This window comes from Gopherus flavomarginatus, chromosome 7, assembly GCF_025201925.1.
Source record: "Gopherus flavomarginatus isolate rGopFla2 chromosome 7, rGopFla2.mat.asm, whole genome shotgun sequence".
In the NCBI taxonomy this organism is placed as follows: domain Eukaryota; kingdom Metazoa; phylum Chordata; order Testudines; family Testudinidae; genus Gopherus; species Gopherus flavomarginatus.
Window position 1 is genome coordinate 19,128,449 of NC_066623.1, and position 23,300 is coordinate 19,151,748.

Here is a 23,300-nt window from a genome sequence, read left to right on the forward strand (position 1 = left end):
CTGCAAATGCTGTTAATCCTTGATAAACTCACTTCCACTTACGCAAATGTTAACATCTAAGCATCTGCAGTTACAGACATTAGTATAAGGTGCATCATTTTATAAATTGAAAAATATTAAAATTTAAACATTTTATGGGCCAAATTATCACTAGCATACAATTGTGCAGCTGTACCGAAGCCAGAGGTACTACCCAAATCTACACCATCAAAGAATTTGGTCCTACACATTATATAAATCCCCACCTCAGATTTATGGTTTTATATATTCATTTGGGTTCTAAGTACTATTTATATAAAATAAACATCCCCGGTGTATAATATTCCACTAGTAACAGAAAGGTTCTTCTTGGAACCAATGCCTCAAATACAAATATATTATGAAGACAATGGAGTTCTATCTGGAACTCTGGAAAACTGGTGGACAGAAGTGTTACATTCATGGAGGTTGGTGAGCTTATTTTCATCAGTCCATATGTCCAGAGTTTCAATTTGATTGTCAGGTTTGAATGAAGCGACAGTCTAAAGCAAAACTCAATCTAAACTGCCAAATCTCACCTGGATTTGCTTTCAACCTCTAGGTGCTACAGCCCACTGCACATGTGCTCTGCCTTATAATGTTTGCCTTTAATGGTGCCTTTAGCCTGTCAGAACATTGGGACAAAGAACTATTAACTGGTTTGGTATTGATCTTTCACTGTAAAGTGTGATAAAGTGATTAATGGATATAATGAATAAAACCACGATCTTTCATAATTTCAGTGTGAAGCCATAGATCAGTACCCCAAGGTCACCCCAGAATCAGCCCAATGTCACACTAAAGATCTGCAAACATTTTGGCAAATCTGTTCTCCGTTTTGATTTTGATAGGGAATTAAAGGAGATTATACCCAGAACCCAGCAAATTACATGAGTTTACAGGTTACATACTTTTTAATCAACTAATGCAGAAATACAGATCTTCAGTAAGTATATTCACAACCTCTTACTCCAACATGCAAAATCTTAATTAGCCTCAGTTTCGGGTTATTAATTATTATTATTGCAACAGTTCTGTGCTTGAGATGCTTTAATGTTCTTTCAAATTCACAACTTCCTGTAGTTTAATTTCTTACTAAATTCACGGCTCAGTTTAAAGAAGACAGTTTCAAATACAAATTCTCTGCCACAGACCTACTACACATGCCAAGATTACCATTGGCTCCTGCACTAAAGTTTGAACACAAAATTTCCAAGTTGCTTTCCTAGCTCCATGGAAACTGCCAAAAGACGGCAGAGGCATTATTGTTACTAGCAGCAACTCAGTAAGGGTCTGTTAAACCAACACTCTAGTATTCTCTGGGGATAAAACAGAAGCCAAAATGTTATCTGCATCTTTTCAGAGGGCATATTGGACACAGGTCCCTTCCTCCACCCGGCAGTTACAGTAGCATTAGATACATTGAGAAGTGGACTACAGTCATTCAACATATAGAAATGTGAATTGGTTACAAAAAGGGAAATAAAAAGTTTCTAGACTCCATGTGTGAAATCACTTTGGGCCAGATTTTCAATGGGAGTTAGGCACAGTTGCTTAGGTACGACTGAAAAGCCCAGGAGATGCCTATCTGCACCTTTAGGCACCTAGATAACTTTGAAAAGCTATCCCTTCACTTCTCTAGACCAGATTCCTCATGTGTGTAATAGAAGCACATGTTCCTCTTTACAGAGTATTTAGATGCTTGCTTAGTTGGCGTGCCGTTCTAGTCTGAAATATGACTATAACAATGGCATAGTAAAGCTCCATGGTTTTTTGTCTTTCATTGACTACACGTTAAGTGTGCTCACCTTACAAATGAGGGCGGGTTTTTTTAACTGCCAGCCCTGCAAACCCAACCTAGGCATTGAGAGTTAAGCTAGTGTCTTTCCTTATCAAGGATCATCAGAAATAATCCAGGTAAATGTTGCCTTCATGCACACTTGTTTAGCTCTGTTGAGGCCAGTGGTTTGGACAGTGGATTTGCTTTTAGGAAGCAATCCCTTTCCTGTATCCCTTTCTCACATACATAATCCTTGTTTGGGTCAGCAGTCCCACTGACCTCATTGGAACAATTTACCAAGGCTTGTGGTGGATTCTCCATCACTGGCCATTTTGAAATTACAGTTGGATTTTTTCCCCTAAAAGAGAGGCTCTGTTTCAAACAGGAATGATTTCAGGGAAGTTCTGTGGCCTGTTTTATACAGGAGATCAGCCTAGATGATCACAGTTGTCATTTCTGGCCTTAGAATCTATTTGTCTAACTCACTACGACTCCTCTCATGGGTGAGATTTGCAAGATTGGCCCCCGAATCCCTTTTTATAGTTGAACCACATCTTGTTTTTCAACCTCTTTGACTGAAAGGTGTTATAGAAGCATGCAAATAATTGTTAGGATAACCCCAGATAAGACAGGATGTTGGCTGGAACTTATCCATTGCTGTGGAACAAAAACGAAAGGAAAAAATATATTCCAGCTTTTTGTAATAAAAAAATGACAGTCCTGCTTAGCTCTACCCAGTGTTATAAGTCAGTTTCATTAGAACTAAAATACACAGTAAAAATGTAGTCATCACACTGAGTTTCTTTAGAGTTAATGGGACTAATCTAACCAACCACCAAGAGAGCTTAGTGCTGCTACAGCAGAGCACATCCATCTTGTGGCGAGTTTATTGATCTGCCTTCCTCGCTGATTCACAGGCATCAAGTAAACATTGATTAGTTTATTTTATAAAGAATTTTGGAGAATACTTGCAAATTTTTTAGGTTAATCTTTCTAAAATTCTCCAGTCAAGGCCCGGTTTGTCCAGCCGGGATTAGGACAGGAAGAGGACTCTTTCATGTGGTCCTCCCCGTTTCTGGTGGGTGGGCTGATGGAGGAGGAGTGGTCAGGGCGTGGGTGGACCAGGTGGATGCACATCACCCTCATTCTGGGCCTGTGGAAATGTGTTAGAAAAGAACTAAAGCTGCTGACTGTATTATCCACCTTGTGTAGCTTCCGGTGGAGATCCTGGGAGGCAGCAGAAACCAGAGGAGTCTCTGGAGCTGTGTTGTCAGGAAGGTGGTAGTGGTGATGGGTTACTGGGGGCCATAGTCATGGTGGAGGCACAGAACACTCATGAATGTGGCCCTGGCATCCTGTGGATCTCCTGGGACCACCAAGTTTATGGACAACCTTGATGACAGGGCAACCTTCTTCTAGAGAATCTTTGGGGTGATTTTCTCCTCAATCATCTCCTCCCAGGGGTTTTACCATGGGACTGGAAGATCTGGTAGAGGTTATTCCAGTCACCCATCTGACATTACCCTGGCCTGGAAAATGTGGGGGCCAGCATCTGGAATGTCACAAACATGGCAGAAATACAGCAATTAGATTCAAGAAGAGTGATTCAATTAGATTCAAGAAGAGTGATTTCTATGCAAATGAGAAGACGTGCTGGCTTAGAAATCACCCTGTCTTGCATAACTCCTGTTGAAGGTGCATTCTTAGCTTATCAAGACACTGTACTTGGGAAGACACTTGAACTTAATTGGGCTGTTCTTGACATTAGGGGTCCATATATTTCCTTCTTCTGTGCCAAACTCTAGCGACAGCACGGTTGCATGCAAAAGGGACTTTCTGCTCCTGGTTCTCCCCCTTCCCTGCTGTCTATCCCTATTCCTAGGCTCTAAAAAGTGCTACATATAGAGAGAGGTGGAAAGCCAGGAGTACGCTGGGGAGAGGGCTGTGGGGATGTACATTATCCACAGCCCTGCACTCAGCAGAACGGCTGTAGGAAAGTTAATACATCCAGAGTATGTTCCTGCAAAGGCTGCTCTGTGCTGTAGCATCCCCATAAATAGGGTTTCCAAGGGCTAAGCAAGAACTGGGTCAGATTCTGAGGGGGCCCAGAACTAATGTGGAGCACTCTGTAAGGACAGCCAAAGGGATTCACTAGATCTGTGGTATGGAAACCCTGGTTTCATCCATGGGGAAGGGGGAACAAGCCCCATATCCCTGATGAAAAGATGCAGTGGAATCTCCACAAAAGTGACATCATGGAGTTTTCTGGCCCCTATGTGGAGTGCATTCTGGCCCGATGGTCATTTATTACTATATCATATAGCCAGGAGCGGCGCCAGGGTTTCTGGGGAAACCCTGCCCCATCCAGAATTCAGGGGGCGGCATTTTGTGCACTCCCCACGGGCACGCGGGAGCTTCCGGTTCCACTCCCATTGTGCCGCCGAAGAAAGACCCTCCGCCGAAATGCCGCAGGCGACAGCGGCAGTCACTGAGCTGCTCAATTGCCTGCCACTGCTTTCCGCGGCACATCGGCAGAAGGTCCTTCTTCGGTGGCGTGACAGAAGCGGAACTGGAAGCTCCTGTGCGCCCCATGGGGAGTGCACAAAATGCCGCGCCCCCCGAATCCTGGCACCCTTGGCGACCGCCAAGGGTCACCTAATGGAAGTGCCAGCCCTGCATATAGCGCCTGTCAGCAGGTGTCTTTCCCAACCTGCTCTAAAGCAAACACACACATTGCCAAGTCACTGACTTAAACCCTTCCCGGGTTCTGGCTTTACTAATGAAGACACAAACAAAATGATAACAGAACTAACGTTCAGCTCAAGCCTTAGTGGGCATGTACACTCTTCTTTGACCATATCTGATTTTGATAGATATGCTATGGTAGCAATAACCTAACATTGTGTTTCATAAATAGTATGGAGGGCTGGCCTCCACCTCCTATCTGCCCCCCCCCGGGACTCCTGCCCCATCCAACCCCCCCCATTCCCTGATGGCCCCCCCGGGACCCCTGCCCCATCCACACACCCCTGTCCCATGACAGCCCCGAAGCCACACCATCCTATCCAACCCCTCTTCTCATTTCTGAGAGCCCCCTGGGACACCTGCCCCTATTCAACTCCCAGTTCCTCCCCTGACCACCCCGACCCCTAGTCACACCCCTGCCCACTATTCCAAACTCCCCTGCCTTCTAGCTAACCCCCACTGCTCCCTGTCCCCTTATTGCGCTGCCTGGAGCACTGGTGGCTGGCAGTGCTACAGCCATGCCACCCGGTTGGAGCTGGGCCACACTGCCGCCACTGCCACCACACAGCTCAGAGCACTGGATCAAGCCGGGCTCTGCAGCTGCACTGCCCCAGGAGCTCACAGCCCCACCACCCAGAGCATTGCGCCGGCGGCGGAGCGAGCTGAGGCCGCAGAGGAGGGGAAACAGTGGGGGAGGGGCCGGAGGGGAGCTTCCCAGGCCAGGAGCTCAGGGGCTGGGCAGGACAGTCCCGCAGGCCAGATGTGGCCCACAGGCTGTAGTTTGCCCACCTCTGGCCTAACCTGAGAGAATCATTGTGAACACTGGAAGGAACAGATTCACTAGAAATGGTCAAATTATATGTTGTGAACGCATTATTTATTGGATTCGGTCTTTTTTTCTGTTCTTGAATTGCTGTGATTTTTACTTATTTATTTGTTATTTAATTGTTTAGGGAATACTTTTTTCAAACACCCTACAGGCAGCTCACAGAAAAAGATCTCCACCAAATATTTGATAGTAGGGAGTCTTTACTCAACTAAGGGACTTGTACAATTTCATTGTCCAACCAGAGAAAAATCCAGTGCCACATTATGCCACCCTCACTCTCAATTGCACTGATCTGGTGAGCAAGACCAACACAATTTGGATGTCAACGAATAAATAAATAAATAAATAATATAAAGTGGTACATGAAGTGGTTTTACAAATCATTTATCCTTAACAGCATGTGGCGCTATTTACAAAATAGGTAAAGACAAGTAGATGATCACAATATATGATTTGTGTTAGTCTTCAAGAGCAGCTTATGAACAGATTACAGGTCAAATGCTCACTTTGCATAAATCAGCATAGCTATGGAACAACACTTATTTACCCCCACTGAGAATCTGGTCCATACATGTTGTGACAAAGCATCTAAAATCAAATCTTAAAAAACATTCAAGACAAAGGCTGCGTGTGCCCAAAATGTACTTTTTCTTGCTAGTTGCATCTGCAGCAAAAAGTGGGGAGGGATAGCTCAGCGGTTTGAGCACTGGCCTGTTAAACCCAGCATTGTGAGTTCATGCCTTGAGGGGGCCATTTAGGGATCTTGGGCAAAAATCTATCTGGGGTTTAGTCCTGCTTTGAGCAGGAGGCTGGACTAGACGACCTCCTGAGGTTCCTTCCAACCCTGATATTCTATGATTCCCTTCTCCCACATATCTACAGAAGAATTTAAATAGGAACAAAGCTTATGTACCTCAATCTATACCAATATCCAAAGAAGATCTTTACACCTTCATTTTGTTCCCTGTAGTAATACAGGCCACCTCACAGATGCTGACCATATATTCTAAGACAGAGGCAACATGTAGGTCATGCCGTAACCTACAAAAAATATATGAAACTATTCAAAAAGGAACTGCTCACAGAGAAGCCTATGAATGTGGCATGAATGTCACTGGGTCAGTAAAGCTAACCAGTAAAACTGGATGGGTGTCTACTTACTATTCAATTGCACCAGTGAAGTGCTTATTAGCTATTCTTTTAAATGAAATTGTACGGTTAAAGAGTTTTCCAGCTTAACTAATTAATGCAATCACTCTTTTAGCTATAAATTGCTGAACCCTGTCTGCAAATTTAGCTGTTCCTACATTTAAAATCAGTATACAAATAATTTTACACTGAGGCTTTTATTATTTAGTGGAATTATATATTTTCTCCTATTAAAAAAGGAATCATGAAATTACGGCAGATTTTACTGACTGATCATGCAAAAATAACAATTAAGTTTGTCTCTGATCAATGCCAGAGGCAGAGAACATCAATACAACAACAGCTCAAATATAAGATGAGTGGCTTATCTATGCGTGACATAAAAGTATGGTAACCTAGGAACGAAAAATATGTTCCTAGATCAGAGAAATAATAGACTGATAGCAGACAATTAGCTTCCTAGGTTCTTATATGGCCCTCTTCACTCTAAAACAAATATATGCATAACAATAATAAAATAAAGTAATGATTATAATGATAATTTCTACCTAACACCTGTGATCCTAGGACCTCCAAGGATTTTACAAATAATAATTAAGACTTACAGAGATGAATCTGGGAAGTAATATTATATCCATTTTAAAGAAAAGTGATTAAGTGAATTTTAGCAAATCAGTGGCAGAGTAGGGATGAAAACAAGGAGTCCTGTCTCCCAGTATTATTGCTTAATGCTAATTAATACCAACAGTACTAGTTCAGAACATGGATCCAATACATTCCATGCACAAAGCATTCAGCTCTAGCCTGGTATTAAATTATTTATTTTGCTGTCTTGCAATTTTATTTATGCATTCTTATTACTCTGCATCATAGTGGCTTTAGCCCTCCTTTCTTACATGTGAGGCCCGAGTCTTCAACCTTTGCTCATATGAGTAGCTTTTACCTCACCTTAATACTACCAGAAAAGCTTTCCCAACATTTGTGGAGTTTGATTCAGCATATTTTTATCCAAATCTTTAGGCTTGACTTTGCTCTCAACCCAGTGAAAACCAGGCATAAGTCCATTGCAATGAATGGAGTTACACTACAGTAAAACTGAGGCAAGTCAGAAAAGAAGCCTTCCTCCATTATGTCAGAAAAATGTGACTTTAAGCGAAACGATGTTAAGTGATTCCAATTGCCCCATAGGAATTAATGTAAATGAAGGGGTTAGGTTCCAGGGAAATTTTCTTCACCAGACAAAAGACTATATATATATATATATATACACATACACACACACACTATATTTTATATATATATATACACACACACAGTATAAGTTTTAAACAAACAATTTAACACTAGTACACAGTGATGATGATAGTGAAGCTTGATTGAGGTGGAGGAGTCAGAGGGTGGGATATTTCCCAGGGAATGCCTTACTGCTAAATGAACTAGTAATTGACTGAGCCCTCAAGGGTTAACTCTCAGAACACTCTACAAAGCAGCAGGAAAGAAGGGAGGGCAGACAGAGACACACACCCTGTATGTGAGAGAAAAAATGAGCATTTCCCTTTTAAGTAGCTGACCCCAGGCTTAAGTACACTGCCTTGTTAATTAAATCAGCTTGTTGAGACCTGAGACCCGCAGCTACTGCCTAGAAGCTCCCTCCAGCATAGTGTGTCCCCCCCTGCTCTATGGAAGATGGGGTAAGCGGGGTGCAGGAGCAGGAGGAGGGTGGGGGGTGGACACCCTGACATTAGCCTCTTCTTCCCCCCTCCCCCAGTACAGCAAGCAAGAGTCTCTGGGAGCTGCTTCAAGGCAGAGGGCAGGAGCAGCACATGGCAGTGGGGGAGGGATAGCTGCTGCACAGGGAACTTAGGGGAGTGGGGAGCTGATAGAGGGAGCTGATAGGGGGGCTGCTGGTCCACCCTGGTTCCAACCACCCACCAGCTAGCTGCAATGGGCTGCTCTTCCTGCAAGCAATGGACAAAACAGAGGCTTCAAAACAAGGTTAGAAGGGAACATTTCACAATTTTAAAAGAGCATGTTCCCTAATTGATCAGCAACTTAACATCGAAAAAACTTGAACTGGGACGACTTTAAGTGAGAAGTTCCTGTATTTGGTAAAAAAGAGGAAATTATCATTTGCATTCTTAAGCTACTTAGCTTTCATCTCTTCAGTTTTGCTCTTTATTGTACAAAATAAATTTTGCTCTTTATTGTTTAGTACAGACCAATTTGGTCTTACTGTACTGAACACTTGTGAAGGAGACGTGTACCACATGTCTCATTGAAATAACAAGTATCACATCTTTTATGTTAATCTCTTTTGGCCCTGTGATCCCTGCCAATTGCATGTTGTGACTGGTAGTAAATAAAAATGAAGTCAATCAATAAAATGAATGCTAATATAGAAAATTATAACTAAAAGTAGGATGGGGGCACTGCAAGGAAGGTGTAATATGGGCATTTGCTTTTCATTTGGGTGCAAATATTTTATGACACCAATTTAGATTAGATTCTACAAGATGGAGCCTTACTTAAAATGTGTAGTTTTTCTGTGACTCCTCCTGCTCTCTCATCTTGCTGGCTGTTCACGGCTGAACTCCAGCAAGTGAAGACCATGTGAGAGGAGAGGACATAATATTTAGTTACACCATAGATAAATTATAAAACATAACATAAGAACATAAGAATGGCTGTACTGGGTCAGACCAAAGGTCCATCTAGCCCAGTATCCTGTCTACCGACAGAGGCCAATGCTAGGTGCCCCAGGGGGAGTGAACCTAACAGGTAATGTTCCAGTGATCTCTCTCCTGCCATCCATCTCTACCCTCTGACAAACAGAGGCTAGGAACAACATTCCTTACCCACCTTTGCTAATAGCCATTAATGGACTTAACCTCCATGAATTTATCCAGTTCTCTTTTAACCCCTGTTATAGTCCTAGCCTTCACAACTTCCTGAGGCAAGGAGTACCACAAGTTGACTGTGCACTGTGTGAAGAACTTCCTTTTATTTGTTTTAAACCCGCTGCCCATTAAAAGCATGTGCTAAAACTGTTTGTAAATACCATATGGGGTTATTTTGGCAGGTAAACGGGACAGCCACCAACATACCAAGGCAAGGTACTACCAGTAGGTACTGGTGAGACCTCATCTGGAATATAGCGTGCAATTCTGGTTTCTCATGGTTAAGAAAGATGAATTCAAACTGGAAGAGGTGCAGAAAAGGGCTCCTAGGAGGATCGGAGGAATTGAAAATGTACCTTAAGTGGTGGGATCTCAAGGAGCTTGGCATGTTTAGCCTAACCAAACAAAGGCTGAGGGGAGATATGATTGCTCTCTATCAATACATCAGAGGGACATGTCCCAGGGAGGGAGAGGAGTTTATACAAGTTAAATGCCAATGCTGACACAAGAACATTGAAATTAGATGAAGGTTTCTAACCATCGGAGGAGTGAAGTTCGGGAACAGCCTTCCAAGGAGAGCAGTGGGGGCAAAAAACCTAACTTGTTTCAAGACTGAGCTTGATAAAGTTTATGGAGGGGGTGGTATGAGGAGATTGCCTACAGTGGCATGTGACCCATTTGGAACTACTAGTAGCAAGGATCCCCAACAGCCAGAGATGACGCATTAGATGGGGAGGGTGCTGAGTTACAGAGAATTCTTTCCCAGGTGTCTGCCTGGTGGGTCTTGCCCACATGCTCAGGGTTTAACTGATCACCATATTAGGGTTGGGAAGGAATTTTCCCCTGATCAGATTGGTAGGTTTTTCATCTTCCTCTGCAGCATTGGTCACTTACTGGTTTAAAATAGAATAAATGGTGGATTCTCTGTAACTTGAAATATTTAAATAATTATTTGAGGACTTCAGAAAGTCAGCCAGAGGTTATGGGTCTATTACAGGAGGGCATGGGTGAGGGTCTGTGGCCTGCGATGTGCAAGAGGTCAGACTAAATGAGCAAAATGGTCCCTTCTGGCATTAAAGTCTCTGAGTCTATGAGATAGGACTGGGGACATCCAAAGCTAACAAGCAGGAGCTCCTACAACTTGAAGCAAAGAGCAAAGTCTCATTAACTGTCACTGTAACAGACTCATGTTCTCTATGGATCAAGGACAGTGGCGGACTTTTAGCACAAGCTCACCAGTGGGTTACATAGACTTGAGCCAAGTAGCTGAGGAAATGCAAAAGATGCATTGACCCAATGGAACTCCAGGAATTTGTTCACAGCATGAAAAAGAGTCTCTGTCTCTGGGAGCACCAGGGCATCCATTGCTACATTTGCTAGTGAGTTCCCAGAAGGCGCATATCCCTATCCTCTTCCTGTGTCTCTGAGGGGGCCAGCATTTATATGCCAGATTCTTCAGTGGTGTCTTGTACAATAATATCCCCAACATGCTAGGATCCAATCCCAACACACTTTAAGATAAAACATATTGAAATGATTGTGATGTCACAAAGGGGCCATATTCTGTTTCCAGGAACAAAGTCTGAGTAAAGGGACTTTTTCCAAGGCATCTACCTGCGTGATGAGTGTTTCCCCTTAACACACAACAAGGGACCAGTAGAACCTGAGATGTGACTGCTACTAACATGTAGATGCAACCCACTGAGATGTGAATTTGTGTCTTCCCTGTTCCCAGGTCGTACTTTCTCCATATGCCTGGCCTGCCCACATTCCACTTTCACAGCAGGGACTGGCAGAATTCCCATACATAGTATTTCTGCCTGGGCCTCATTGCAGTAGAAACATGAGATCTGAATTACAATTGAAGCCTTGAAAGCTAATGAAGAGAGGCCAAGATTTGTTTCAATGTTTACACAAGACAATGGTTGTGGGTTCAGATTATTCTGTTCCTTTGACAATCGTATTAATCATTTCGGAATCAAGAGCAAATCTGGTCTTGCCTGCAAAGCTGTATGACTGAGGTCCCATGTGCAAGGCCACGATTCACTGTGTCCTTCCCTCCTCCTCCTGCCAGTTGGGAGACGGGGTTGTGAGGGTCAAGTCCAAGAACCCCGTGAGGAGAACAAGAAATGTGTCAAGAACTACTGTGTTTGGGGAGGGATTATGGGGAGCAGTGGCTGCAGGGTGACTGTAAAGATGGAGATATCCTGATTCTCAAGTTATCCCCACAGAGCTCTCAGTCAACCTGAAGCCACTAGTACTCCACACCAGGTGACACTGGAATGTATGCAGTAAACATAGCATTAGCATTTCATCGTGTTCCTGGGGTTCCCATTGTCTGCAGGCCCTCTGCAGATGCAGGTTTAGCAGCATTGTTCAAATTGTACATGCAGTTTCACCTGGTTCACCTGCTAGACTGCAGCATTCCCCTAGGTGAACTAAGCAAAGTCAGTTTATGAATCATCCTCCAAAATTACGTGTTTATGGGTTACCCTTAATAGCATGCTCTGGACACATCACTCCACACGCAGTGTGTCACAGGAAGAATAATTTTCCACATACTAGCCCTCGCTAGGGAGATTATCTTCAAGCAAATCAAACTAGATTCAAATCAAAATAAATTGATTGTTTTACCAACCCCCATGTCAGTATGTAAAACAACCAGTGAATACACAAGCTCTGTAACAGTTAGCACTTTTCTGTGTTCAATCGCTCTGTACACATTAGCTGATTAGTCCTCACAGCAGTTCTCCCACTAAATTTGTCATTGTTATCTGCCCATTTCACAGGCAGCAGAGTTTATGAGATGTCCAAAGCCACAGATGGAGTTGGTATCAGTTCAGGGATTAGAACTTCCTTCCTTACTAATTTCTATGCTTAAACCACTGGACCACATTGGTCCGCTAATAGGCTTGATTCTGCTCTCATTTACACTGATGTAAATCAGGAGTGACTCTATTATACTGGGAGTGAAACTAGTGTGAGATCACAGTTAGATCCACTGACTTCATTAGAGTTACACCTGATTTAAACCAGCGTTAGCCGGATCAGAATCTAGCCTATTCTCTTTTTATGGTAAGAGGAATGATTTTATGCATTTGTAAACAGTGATATTAATTGGCACATAACAGGATAAAAGAAAAAGAATGGGTAATAGAACCCAAAACCTGAAAATGACTCTGGCATCATCCTGTCAGTAGAGTTACACAATGTTTCTCTGACTTGAATACCATGAGGTCAGTTATCCTTTGTAATAACAATGGAGAAATTATGCATCCACTTTCCAGCTGCATTAAAGTTTTGATAATAATAAAAGGTCAAGATGGTCCCACCATGCATTTATAAATGATAACAGCCTGTTGTTTGTTACGCACAACCACATTCTAGTGCTGCACCTGTGTTATCTTCCCATTAAGTAGAGGCTGAAACAAAAGAGAGTAGGGTGACAGAAGACCTGTGTTTAAAAGCTTACTGAGCTAGAAATAACCACTGGAAACAGAAGGAAAATATGATCAGAGGACACTGAAAGATGCTGGGGAAAATTCAGCCCAAGGCAGTTACCTATTCTTTGTATTGTACTAGCACCTAGAGATCCCAGTTAGGGCTGTGCTGGGCACTGCACAAACAAGTGGACAAATTCAACTCCAAAGCCAGGGCCAGCCTCAACCAGTGTAGGCCCTGCCAGAATGGCCAAGCCAGCAAGTCCAGCAGGAGGGAGGTTACAGGGATGGAGAGCTCCAGAGGATCCACTTGTAGGTGATGGAGTTCCAAAAGTCAACAAGGCTGTCCTGGGAAAGGGCATGACCGGATGCACCGAGTCAGCAACTCCTCTTAGCTACCTCTGCTGGGGGGACTCCCACGAATTTCCCGACAGAGATGAAGTTGTCTGTTCCCATTGGAAACGCCTCCTGCTCTCCCCTGAGGGTGAACCTCCCAGAAGTGCAGACTCACCCCTTTTGAAAATGGGATTGATTCTAGGTGCAGCGTCCATTCACTTAATTGCACTTGCTTGTGCCAGGGCTGAAGTTAGTCCCCAAATCCATTTATATGAGACTCACTTTTTAGGCCCACTGCAAATCACTGCAAGCTACGTTACTACACCTCTACCTCGATATAACGCTGTCTTTGGGGCCAAAAAATCTTACCGCGTTATAGGTGAAACTGCGTTATATCGAACTTGCTTTGATCCACCAGAGTGCGCAGCCTCGTCCCCCCAGAGCACTGCTTTACCACATTATATCCGAATTCGTGTTATATTGGGTCGCGTTATATTGAGATAGAGATGTATATACATATGAGTTCACCCACACCATGTATAAGCCTATTGAAGTCAATGGAATTACCATGGATTTATACCAGCATAACAGGAATCAGAATTTGGGCAGGCATGTAAATCATGTCAACATTTAGAGCACAGCTGATTTTGGCTTGGCATTTGTACACTGGTGTAATGAACACAGAACAGCAGGCCTGAACAATGGGAATTTCGCCTGAGCCAGGATTGAAGGATAAAATCCAGTATTACTGGGCAAAATGGACCCCACATGACACTGACATGCTTCCCAGAGTTCAAGCTGTGCATGGAGTGTACATCAAGGCAGAATCTGGCGCAATGAATGCAGGGCATTTAGAAAGGAGAATCTGACCTTTCCTGGTCCATTCGTGCATGGGACACTTCTGAGTGCAAACCCACAGGTTTAAAAATATGGTTTGACATTTTTTCTCCTAAGATTTTAATTTAAACTTTTAATATCTATACCTAGAGCTATCTATGCATCCATCCCCTGGCCATAAGGTATATGTTCGGTATCTTACATCCATTTATATTAATAGAAACAAATGAAGACAGGAACAAATTAGTATTTAGTGCCATAAAACAGACCAAATGCATGATATAGGTCTATCCTAAGTGCCATAATGAAACCAAGGGACAATAATTCAGTAACTGAAGAATAAATCATACACCACCCCAACTGGAATGTTTCTTCAGTTACTGGCAGTGAAACAACACATATACTGTACATACAAAGACACGCAGCTCAATGTGTGAATATATTTACACAGCCCCCCTTCCACAAAAACAAGATCTATATAGAAACATTTTTAAAAAGACAGTCTCAAAATAAAACCTCACACAAAGCCACAGAAAAACAAAATAGGTAAATCTGTGCTGCAAACAAATTAACCAGAGTGGCTCCTTCTATGCTGCTGTTGGCTTAGCTGCACTTACTACACCAAATGCTATTTCACTAAGGCCCAACCCCAGTATCTGTGAGTTACTGAGGATCAAACTAAGCCCTTTGAAAAAATACCTTCCTTTTTCTGATTAACAACCATCTTCAGTGCAGCCCATTCTGTAACAGCAAAGGAAAGAAGATGACAAAAAAAGGGAGGGGGTGTGTTTAGAGCATGAGGTTAGCTAAGATGAATTCATGGAACATTGTTTTACTCAGACTGCTCATAATTATCCCACCTTCTCCTCTCTCCATCTTTCTATATCTCCAGCTCTCTCACTCCATCCCTCCCTCTCTCCAGCCCCCCATGCTCTCTCTAATAGCTCAGATGAAAGTCATTGTTTCACAAACATAATGAAGATACTCAGAGCAACCAGATCAGAAAATACATCATCAGGGTGAGAATAATGACCCTCCGCCACATTAATGAATAACAGAAATAAAGGCAGTGCTGGCTCTGCTGCTCACCATGTCGAAACCAGGAGAAGATGCTGAAAGGCGAGGGATGTGCAAGCTGAATCCATTTTCCCTGTTACTGAGGCTGTTTCAGAACCCAATATCAGCAGCAGCTGGGATTCCCTCCCCCCTTTCTCTGCTTGGTGATGCTGAGGATGTAAACCACCCGCCCATCCAGAGCAGCAGCAGCAGCAGCAGCACTAGCCAGCCACCTCCCTCCTAGGAGAAGGCGGGTGATGAGCTCACTGAGCGAGAACCTGGATTGCAGAAGGCACTGCTGCCTCCTCCTCCCTCCACTGCTGCAGCGATGAGCTCTCTCTAGGCTCCATGGCAACAGCCATAAAAGATGGAGGGAAGGGGAGGAGATGGGGGAGGGAAGAGCAGGGAGAGACTGAGGCTTATTCCCAGAAGCTGCTTCAGCCAAGGGAGAACCACTTCAGTGGCCATTACAGCTAATCAAAAGGGTTGAAGTTTGCCCTGGGCTAAGCAGGGCCCCCTATAGACACTAAAGGTCCCATTTCGGAGAGCTTCCTTAGCTGAGTCTGTGGGGTTGGGTGTGTGCATGTCAAGGGCATGAATCCCACACATCAAGAGGGAACAGCGGGTATTTGCCTGCCCACAACAAGCTGTTCTGCACTGGGAAATGCGGGTGATGAGGGTGCAATGGAGGAGGCCAGCGGGAAAACGCAGCCTTGCAAAGGTCAAATGGAAGGACATGAAAAGTAGTGAGGAGCTGGCAATTTCATTAAGCAGATGAACAGAGAGACAGCTATTGAAACATACATAGCGAGAGACAACCTGTAAGACATCTAGTGTAACAAAGTCAGGCTGGACAGCTGCAAGAGGGTCCTCATAGTGTCTCCCAGGAAGTGGGTGGGCACAAGACCACCCACCGCTAGAGGACCCTCCCCTAGCCTGTGGGGAGGATCCACAAGGTCCAGGAACTCAAATAATTATGGGGGACAGCCAAAAACCTAACAGGGGCAGGTGTGAAGGTCATAGGGTCAAACCGAACCTGAAGGGGACACCGAGCAGAGAACCCCGGACAGCACCCACTGCTCCTCGAAGGCATCCAGGGAGCCAGCAGACGCTGCCCAGAGGAACTCTGCCCGGATACGTGAGCGAAGGCAGGATCAGAAATAGGCCCACAGTTGCAGGAAACCCCCTCAGCCAACCTCCTCTCCCTGGCAAAAGACAGGCAGTCCCACATGCCACCTCCACGTCAGTAAAATCTGAAGTACTTCTGTATTCTACAGTGCGGGCCAAAACCTCTGTCATGTAAGGTGCAAAGTGGGGACCAGTACTACAGACTGCTGGATCTTATTTATAACTAAGGATTTCTTAACAAAGACTCGTGGGTTTTCAACCAGGAATCACAACCCTCAATGCTGTGGGGTGGGTTGCAAACAATTATCGGGGGTCATGAGCACCCTACCCTTATTTATTGCTGAGTGGGAGGGGGATCACGAACCAGGAAACTCTGAAAACCGCTATAGCACAATATTCAATATGATTAGTCTCAGACATTGAGGTAAGAATTTAGTAAGTGCAGTGTTTGGTGTCAGTACCAGATTACAGTATTTTTTGGAAAGGGATATGGGACTGGGATGAAGGGAGCAGGGCTCCCAGCTGCTGTATCAGTCCCTGGGATTCAGGGAGCTCACAGGTGGCTTAAAGGCAGTTTTTGCCCTCAGGTTTTCTGAAATGTCCTGTATGTTCCTCAGCAACAACTGAGGATAAGGGTCAGGACCTTGCTGTGTCATGTATACTTGGAAATGTCGATGGATCAGGCAAAATCCAAATCTGGATTCAAACTTCCCCAAAGTTTATTTTTAAGGTTCTTCTGTTTTCAGCCCTATAGAGATAGAGGATTATTCTGATCTCCTGTGCGCTGCTCTTACATTGGTCTAACTCCATTCACTTCTGTGGTGGTATTCCTGATTTACACCCGTCTAAGCAAGATTAGAGTCAGCTCTGGGAGCCAGGCAGCTATGAAGTTCAGATCTGGATCAGAACAACTCCAAACTCTGGGTGAGGAGAGCAGGTCAGACTCAGATCAGGGTTTTTGTTCAGGAAAATCTCTCTTTATAAGTAGTACAGTTTAGAATAAAACCAACCTATTACATTTGTTAGCAAAAAGCCTTGGAATTATGCAGTATTTACTTGTACATCACACTGCACAATACCTAGTGGAATGCACAATAGAAATATACCATGTCGCAAGAAAATTTTTAGGTGAATAAATCATATCAGTTTAGCTTGTTGGTCCCTCACTATGTTTAATGGGGCCACACACTAAATGATGAGGATAAAAAGAAATAGCTACCCATTCAGTGAGCACCATCCCGCCCTGGGCACTGAATGAGGCAGAGGTCCTGTGGCAAAAGTAGTATATGATCATGTAACTGTTTCGTAAGAGATACACATAAAAGGATTAAATTAAGGTTGAACAGACAGCATTAATGCTGGTATTTCCTAATTTTAACAGCTTGACTTTGCAAATTTAGCATTTTTTAATATAGTTTTCTGGGTGCAATATTTATTCAAGATCATATTCTGAATAGAGATTTTTTTCTGTGTTTTTTCTTTATTGACTACAGTAGTTGCTATTAAAAAGTGACTGTTTACTCAAGTACCATATTATGGTATCTAAAACACCATTAGCTGTTGCCTATTTTAAGCACAGACATATTTTACAGTAATGCAGGTATCACCAAGAGGTGTCTGTTGGTAAAATACTGACTTTCTGATGGTGACCACTGCACTCTTACTATTCCAGGTCAGTCTCTACTTTTGAGCAACGGATTTTTTAACATATCATGTTATACAATATTCATTCATACACTGACTCTTGATACATTTACAAGATGTTTTACTAAGAATTCACAGACAAATAAGGGACACAATTAATTAAACATTAAATCAAGAGTAAAGGAGCGAGCATTAATGTCCAGCATGCGATGTTGTAATTCATCCATGAGCCAAGCGCATACGGATTGTTAACTGCTAGCTGTAAACTAAAGAATCCTATAGCTAAAAGGACAGTGTCCAATTTCAGTGGAATTCAGAAATTAGTTCAATGGAATTATTCTGGATTTACACGGTAACAGAGTATATTTTGACCCAAGTACTATTGTTTTGAATAAAAGGTCTTGGGTGTAAAAAGAAGTTGAGCTATAAAGACCCAGAGTAAATTTTCAAGGAGTCCCATAGCATGGAGTCCATATGGCTAAACTAATAAAACAGGGGTGGGCAACCTTTCAGAAGTGGTGTGCCGAGTCTTCATTTATTCACTCTAATTTAAAGTTTTGTGTGCCAGTAATACATTAACATTTTTAGAAGGTCTCTTTCTATAAGTCTATAATACATAACTAAACGACTGTTGTATGTAAAGTAAATAACGTTTTAAAAATGTTTAAGAAGCTTCATTTAAAATGAAATTAAAATGCAGAGCCCCTCCTTCCCCCGACCAGTGACCAGGACCGGGGCAGTGTGAGTGCCACTGAAAATCAGCTTGCATGCTGCCTTTGGCACACAATAGGTTGCGTATCCCTGTACTAAAACATCAAATTTTGCTGTGGAAAAATAAGACACTGCCATACTTGAGGCCTGATTCTCCTCCTATTGAAGTCAAAGAAAAAACTCCCATTGACTATCTTGGGAATCAGATCAGACACCATGACTGAAATCATGCAGCTGAAACTTGCATAATAAATTGCAAGTACATCTGGTGCACACAGCCAAAGAGATTTGTTTCATCTTGTTGTGGATTTTCAGTCCCAAGGTAACGTTTTGCAGGATAGAACTGCAATTTGCTTTTTTAAAGAATTGCTACTTCTCTAAAGCAAAGGCTCATACTTTAGATTTTTACCTGAGAAACCAGGCTTTTGGTTATTGCATACATAGCATCCACTACTCGTACTTCATAAAGTCATATTGGTAGGAATACACAGAATGGGGAAGTTTGTTACGTCAAACTGGTTCAAGAGAATCCAGGGCTAAATTCTGACTTTTTGTATAAAGGGCCTATAATTAGTTGTACAATTCTGCAGCCTTGAGGGTAGAACGGCTTCCACCAGAAAAGCTTGTTGGGTAGAGTGGGTAGTGGCTTCTGTCTCTGTCTTTATGTATGTCTTATGGTCCACATGGATCATTGCCAATAAATTCACCCCACTATGATCCTTCTTAGAACAACCAGGATTTAGTGACAAGTAAATCCTGGTGCAAAAAACTTGTGACTCAGAGGTCATAAAAAGTTACGTATCTAGCTGTTGGCAGTAACAAGCTAGCCAAGAGAAGAACAGCATCTGCCACATTTACCAACATATAAATGAGAGCCAGGAACCCAAATTCTGCCCTGCCTTTTACCCATTAACACTTAGCATTTGTATGGAACTTCACTTTAAAGCCTCTGTATAGATTAATTCACATTAACTAACAACTTTCATAGCAACCATGGGGTAAAATCCCAGAGGCTGTAGTTCTGAGCAAAACCTTTTCTCTAGGAATACTTCTCTGTTGAGGGCTTGATTAGGATTATACTAATGTAACCTCCCTGATTTCAGTGCAGTTACTCCTGACTAGAGCTGGCATATCAAACCCTGAGGGTATGTCTACACTACAGGATTATTCCAATTTTACATAAACCAGTTTTGTAAAACAGATTGTATAAAGTCGAGTGCACGCGGCCACATAAAGCACAATAATTTGGCGGTGTGCATCCATGTACCGAGGCTAGTGTCGATTTCTGGAGCGTTGCACTGTGGGTAGCTATCCCATAGCTATCCCATAGTTGCCGCAGTCTCCTCCGCCCATTGGAATTCTGGGTTGAGATCCCAATGCATGATGGTGCAAAAACAGTGTTGCGGGTGATTCTGGGTAAATGTTGTCACTCAATGCTTCCTCCGTGAAAGCAATGGCAGACAATCATTTCGCATCCTTTTTCCCTGGATTGCCCTGGCAGACGCCATAGCATGGCAACCATGGAGCCTGTTTTGCATTTTGTCATTGTCACCGTATGTGTACTGGATGCTGCTGACAGAGGCGGTACTGCAGTGCTACACAGCAGCATTTATTTGCCTTTGCAAGGTAGCAGAGATGGTTACTATCCCTATTGCACTGTCTGCCATTGTCCTTTGGTGATGAGATGATGGTTTTCAATCATTTTGTACCATTTGCAATTGGGAAATGGTGATGATGGTTATCAAGCATTTTGTACAGTCTGCTGCTGTCATGGGTGCTCCTGGCTGGCCTCGCTGAGGTTGGCCGGGGGCGCATGGACAAAAATGGGAATGACTCCCCGGGTCATTCCCTTCTTTATGTTTTGTCTAAAAACAGAGACAGTCCTGCCTAGAATATGGGGCAAGTCTACTAGAGAGCCAGAGAGCACAGCTGTTCCGGGTCAGAGCCCCAGAGATCCCGCAGAAATGATGAGCTGCATGCCATTCTAGGGGGTGTCCCTGCAACAACCCCACCCGTTGCTTCCCTCCTCCCACACTCCTCCTGGGCTACCGTGTCAGTGTCCCCCCATTTGTGTGATGAAGTAATAAAGAATGCAGGAATAAGAAACACTGACTTTTTTGTGAGATAAAGTGAGGGGGAGGCAGTCTCCTGCTGCTATGATAGTCCAGGGAGTACAGAATCTTTTCTTTTGACATGAAAGGGGGGAGTGGGGCTGATGGAGCTCAGGCTCCAGCTGCCATGATGAGGACGGTTACACAGAATTTTGTACCGTCTGCCCGGAATGACAGGGAGTCATTCCCATTTTTACCCAGGCACCCCCGGCCGACCTCACCGAGGCCAGCCAGGAGCACTCACGGGATGATGACAAGGACGGCTATCAGTCATTTTGTACTGTACCGTCTGCCACCGGGGAAGGGAGGGGAGAGGATGCTGCTGTTTAGCGCTGCAGCACCCCGTCTACCAGCAGCATCCAGTAGACACACAGTGACATTGAAAAGTGACAAGAAACGATTTTTTCCCCTTTTCTTTGGGGAAGGAGGGGGGTAAATTGACAACATATACCCTGAACTACTGGCACCAATGTTTTTGACCCTTCAGGCATTGGGAGCTCAGCCAAGAATGCAAATGCTTTTCAGAGACTGCAGGAACTGTGGGATAGCTCCAGTCCTCAGTCCCCCCTCCCTCCCTCCACGAGCGTCCATTTGATTCTTTGGCTTTCCATTACGCTTGTCACACAGCACTGGGCTGGGGACTCTGTATCATAGCCTGCAGATTTTTTCAAATGCTTTCTCATTTCGTCTTCTGTAATGGAGCTCTGATAGAACAGATTTGCCTCCCCATACAGCAATCAGATCCAGTATCTCCCGTACGGTCCATGCTGGAGCTCTTTCTGGATTTGGGACTGCATCACCACCTGTGCTAATCAGAGTTCCGCGCTGGGCAAACAGGAAATGAAATTCAAAAGTTCACGGGGCTTTTCCTGTCTACCTGACCAGTGCATCTGAGTTCAGACTGCTTTCCCGAGCAGTCACAATGGTGCACTGCGGGATACCGCCTGGAGGCCAATACCGTCGATTTGCGGCCACACTAACCCTAATCCGACATGGCAATACCGATTTCAGCGCTACGCCTCTCGTCGGGGAGGAGTACAGAAACCAGTTTAAAGAGCACTTTATATCGATATAAAGGGCCTCGTTGTGTGGACGGCTGCAGAGTTAAATCAGTTTAATGCTGCTAAATTCGGTTTAAACGCGTAGTGTAGACCAGGCCTGTGTCTACCATCATTGTAACCAGATCTGAAATGACGGCTACAGTCACAGGGAGTTGCAGTATCAAGTTGAAGTATTCCCAAAGTGGCAGAGGCTGCTGACATCTGAAGGTGCATAAGAAAAACAAGACAGGGGATTTTTATACTGATGTAACTGCAGTTCGTTCTCCTTCTTGTGCCTTACATCCCCACACAATCATTTTTAAAGCCAATTATTTGGCATTTTAGGCCACAGTAAGTCATCCTCCTTGGAACAGGAGTAACTCCACAGAGAGTTTGGTTGTATTCCTACCTACTCCACTGCTGGCAGTCCTTCCATTGCTATCCCACACTGCACTTCTTCAAACTTTGATTGGATTGTCTGCATATGACAATTACTGCCTCAGGATCATGTTGACCGGATGTCATCTCTCCATTTATGTCTCCATTTAAATGCTGGCACTCAGCCCCTTTTCAATACCAGGTAGAAGGGAGTTCACACATTCAAAGTCACATACCCATAACAGCAGCCATGATGCCCTGTGCTTCTGCATGGACCTCTGTAGGACTTGTAGACTTCATTACCCTCTTTGGAGAGCCACACATCCAGTTCCATCTACAGAAGAGTCACTAGAAGGCACACATCTACAAGACACTGTCAGAACAAATGGAGAAAAGGGGGCACTCCCAGAGCTGGACCCAGTGTAAAGTCAAAGTAAAGGAGCTCCAGCAAAAGTATCTGAAGACAAAGGACCAGAACCGAACCTTCGGTAATGCTCCCCCTCTCTGCTCAAACACGAGGAACTAGGCTGCATTTTTGCAAGCAATGTCGCCACTGCACCCAAGAACGATATAGTAAACAGTTTTCCAGAAAGCATCCAAGACTCCATGACAAGCTTCGTTGACCTCGCTTATATCAGAGGGTCCAACCAGAGGAGATTTTTCCGGGCAGCCAAGAACTGTATGACCTGGTAGAGTTGGAGAATATGAAAGAACCCCATACAGACAACTGAATAGGGAGATTTCAACAGTATTTTCCCAAGTACTTGCTGTCCATTGCCATGCTGGGTGGAGCTAGGAGCCTCTCTCCACCTATACAGCTTTTAACCTTTTCCCCACAAGGTGCTCAAAATGACATCCAGGCTGGAGCCCTAAAGCTATCAAGTTTTATGTCCCTGCAGTATCAATATTACCACCAGCAGCCAAATGTATAGCCTCCAACCCCCTCCCCCTCCCGAACTGCTTTGTCTCACTCCTTCCTCTCTCCATCCCTCATGCACCCCCTTCCCATGTTCAAGATGTTGGCACCACAGGGGCTAACAAATCAAATGCATTGCATGGCAGGCATGTTTCTTGTAGTAGCAGAAACTGAACGAGAAGAGTAATAGAAAAAAATAAATTGGCTCACAGTTTCGTAAGTGCCCTCAGCTTTTAGCTAATGAGGTTTTGTGTGTAAGTTACCTAAATCAGGCTTCAGAGACAT

At 43.9% G+C, this 23,300-nt stretch overlaps 1 protein-coding gene across 1 annotated transcript in view; it reads right to left on the minus strand.

Annotated features, from left to right (window-relative positions):
- Positions 1–15,297, minus strand: part of JAKMIP2 (janus kinase and microtubule interacting protein 2) — a 107,222-nt gene extending 91,925 nt beyond the window's left edge. Inside the window, exon 1 of the mRNA XM_050962612.1 lies at positions 15,121–15,297. The gene's annotated coding sequence lies outside the window, so the exon portion shown is untranslated. The remainder of the gene's footprint in view (positions 1–15,120) is intronic.
- Between the last annotated feature and the right edge of the window lie 8,003 nt (positions 15,298–23,300).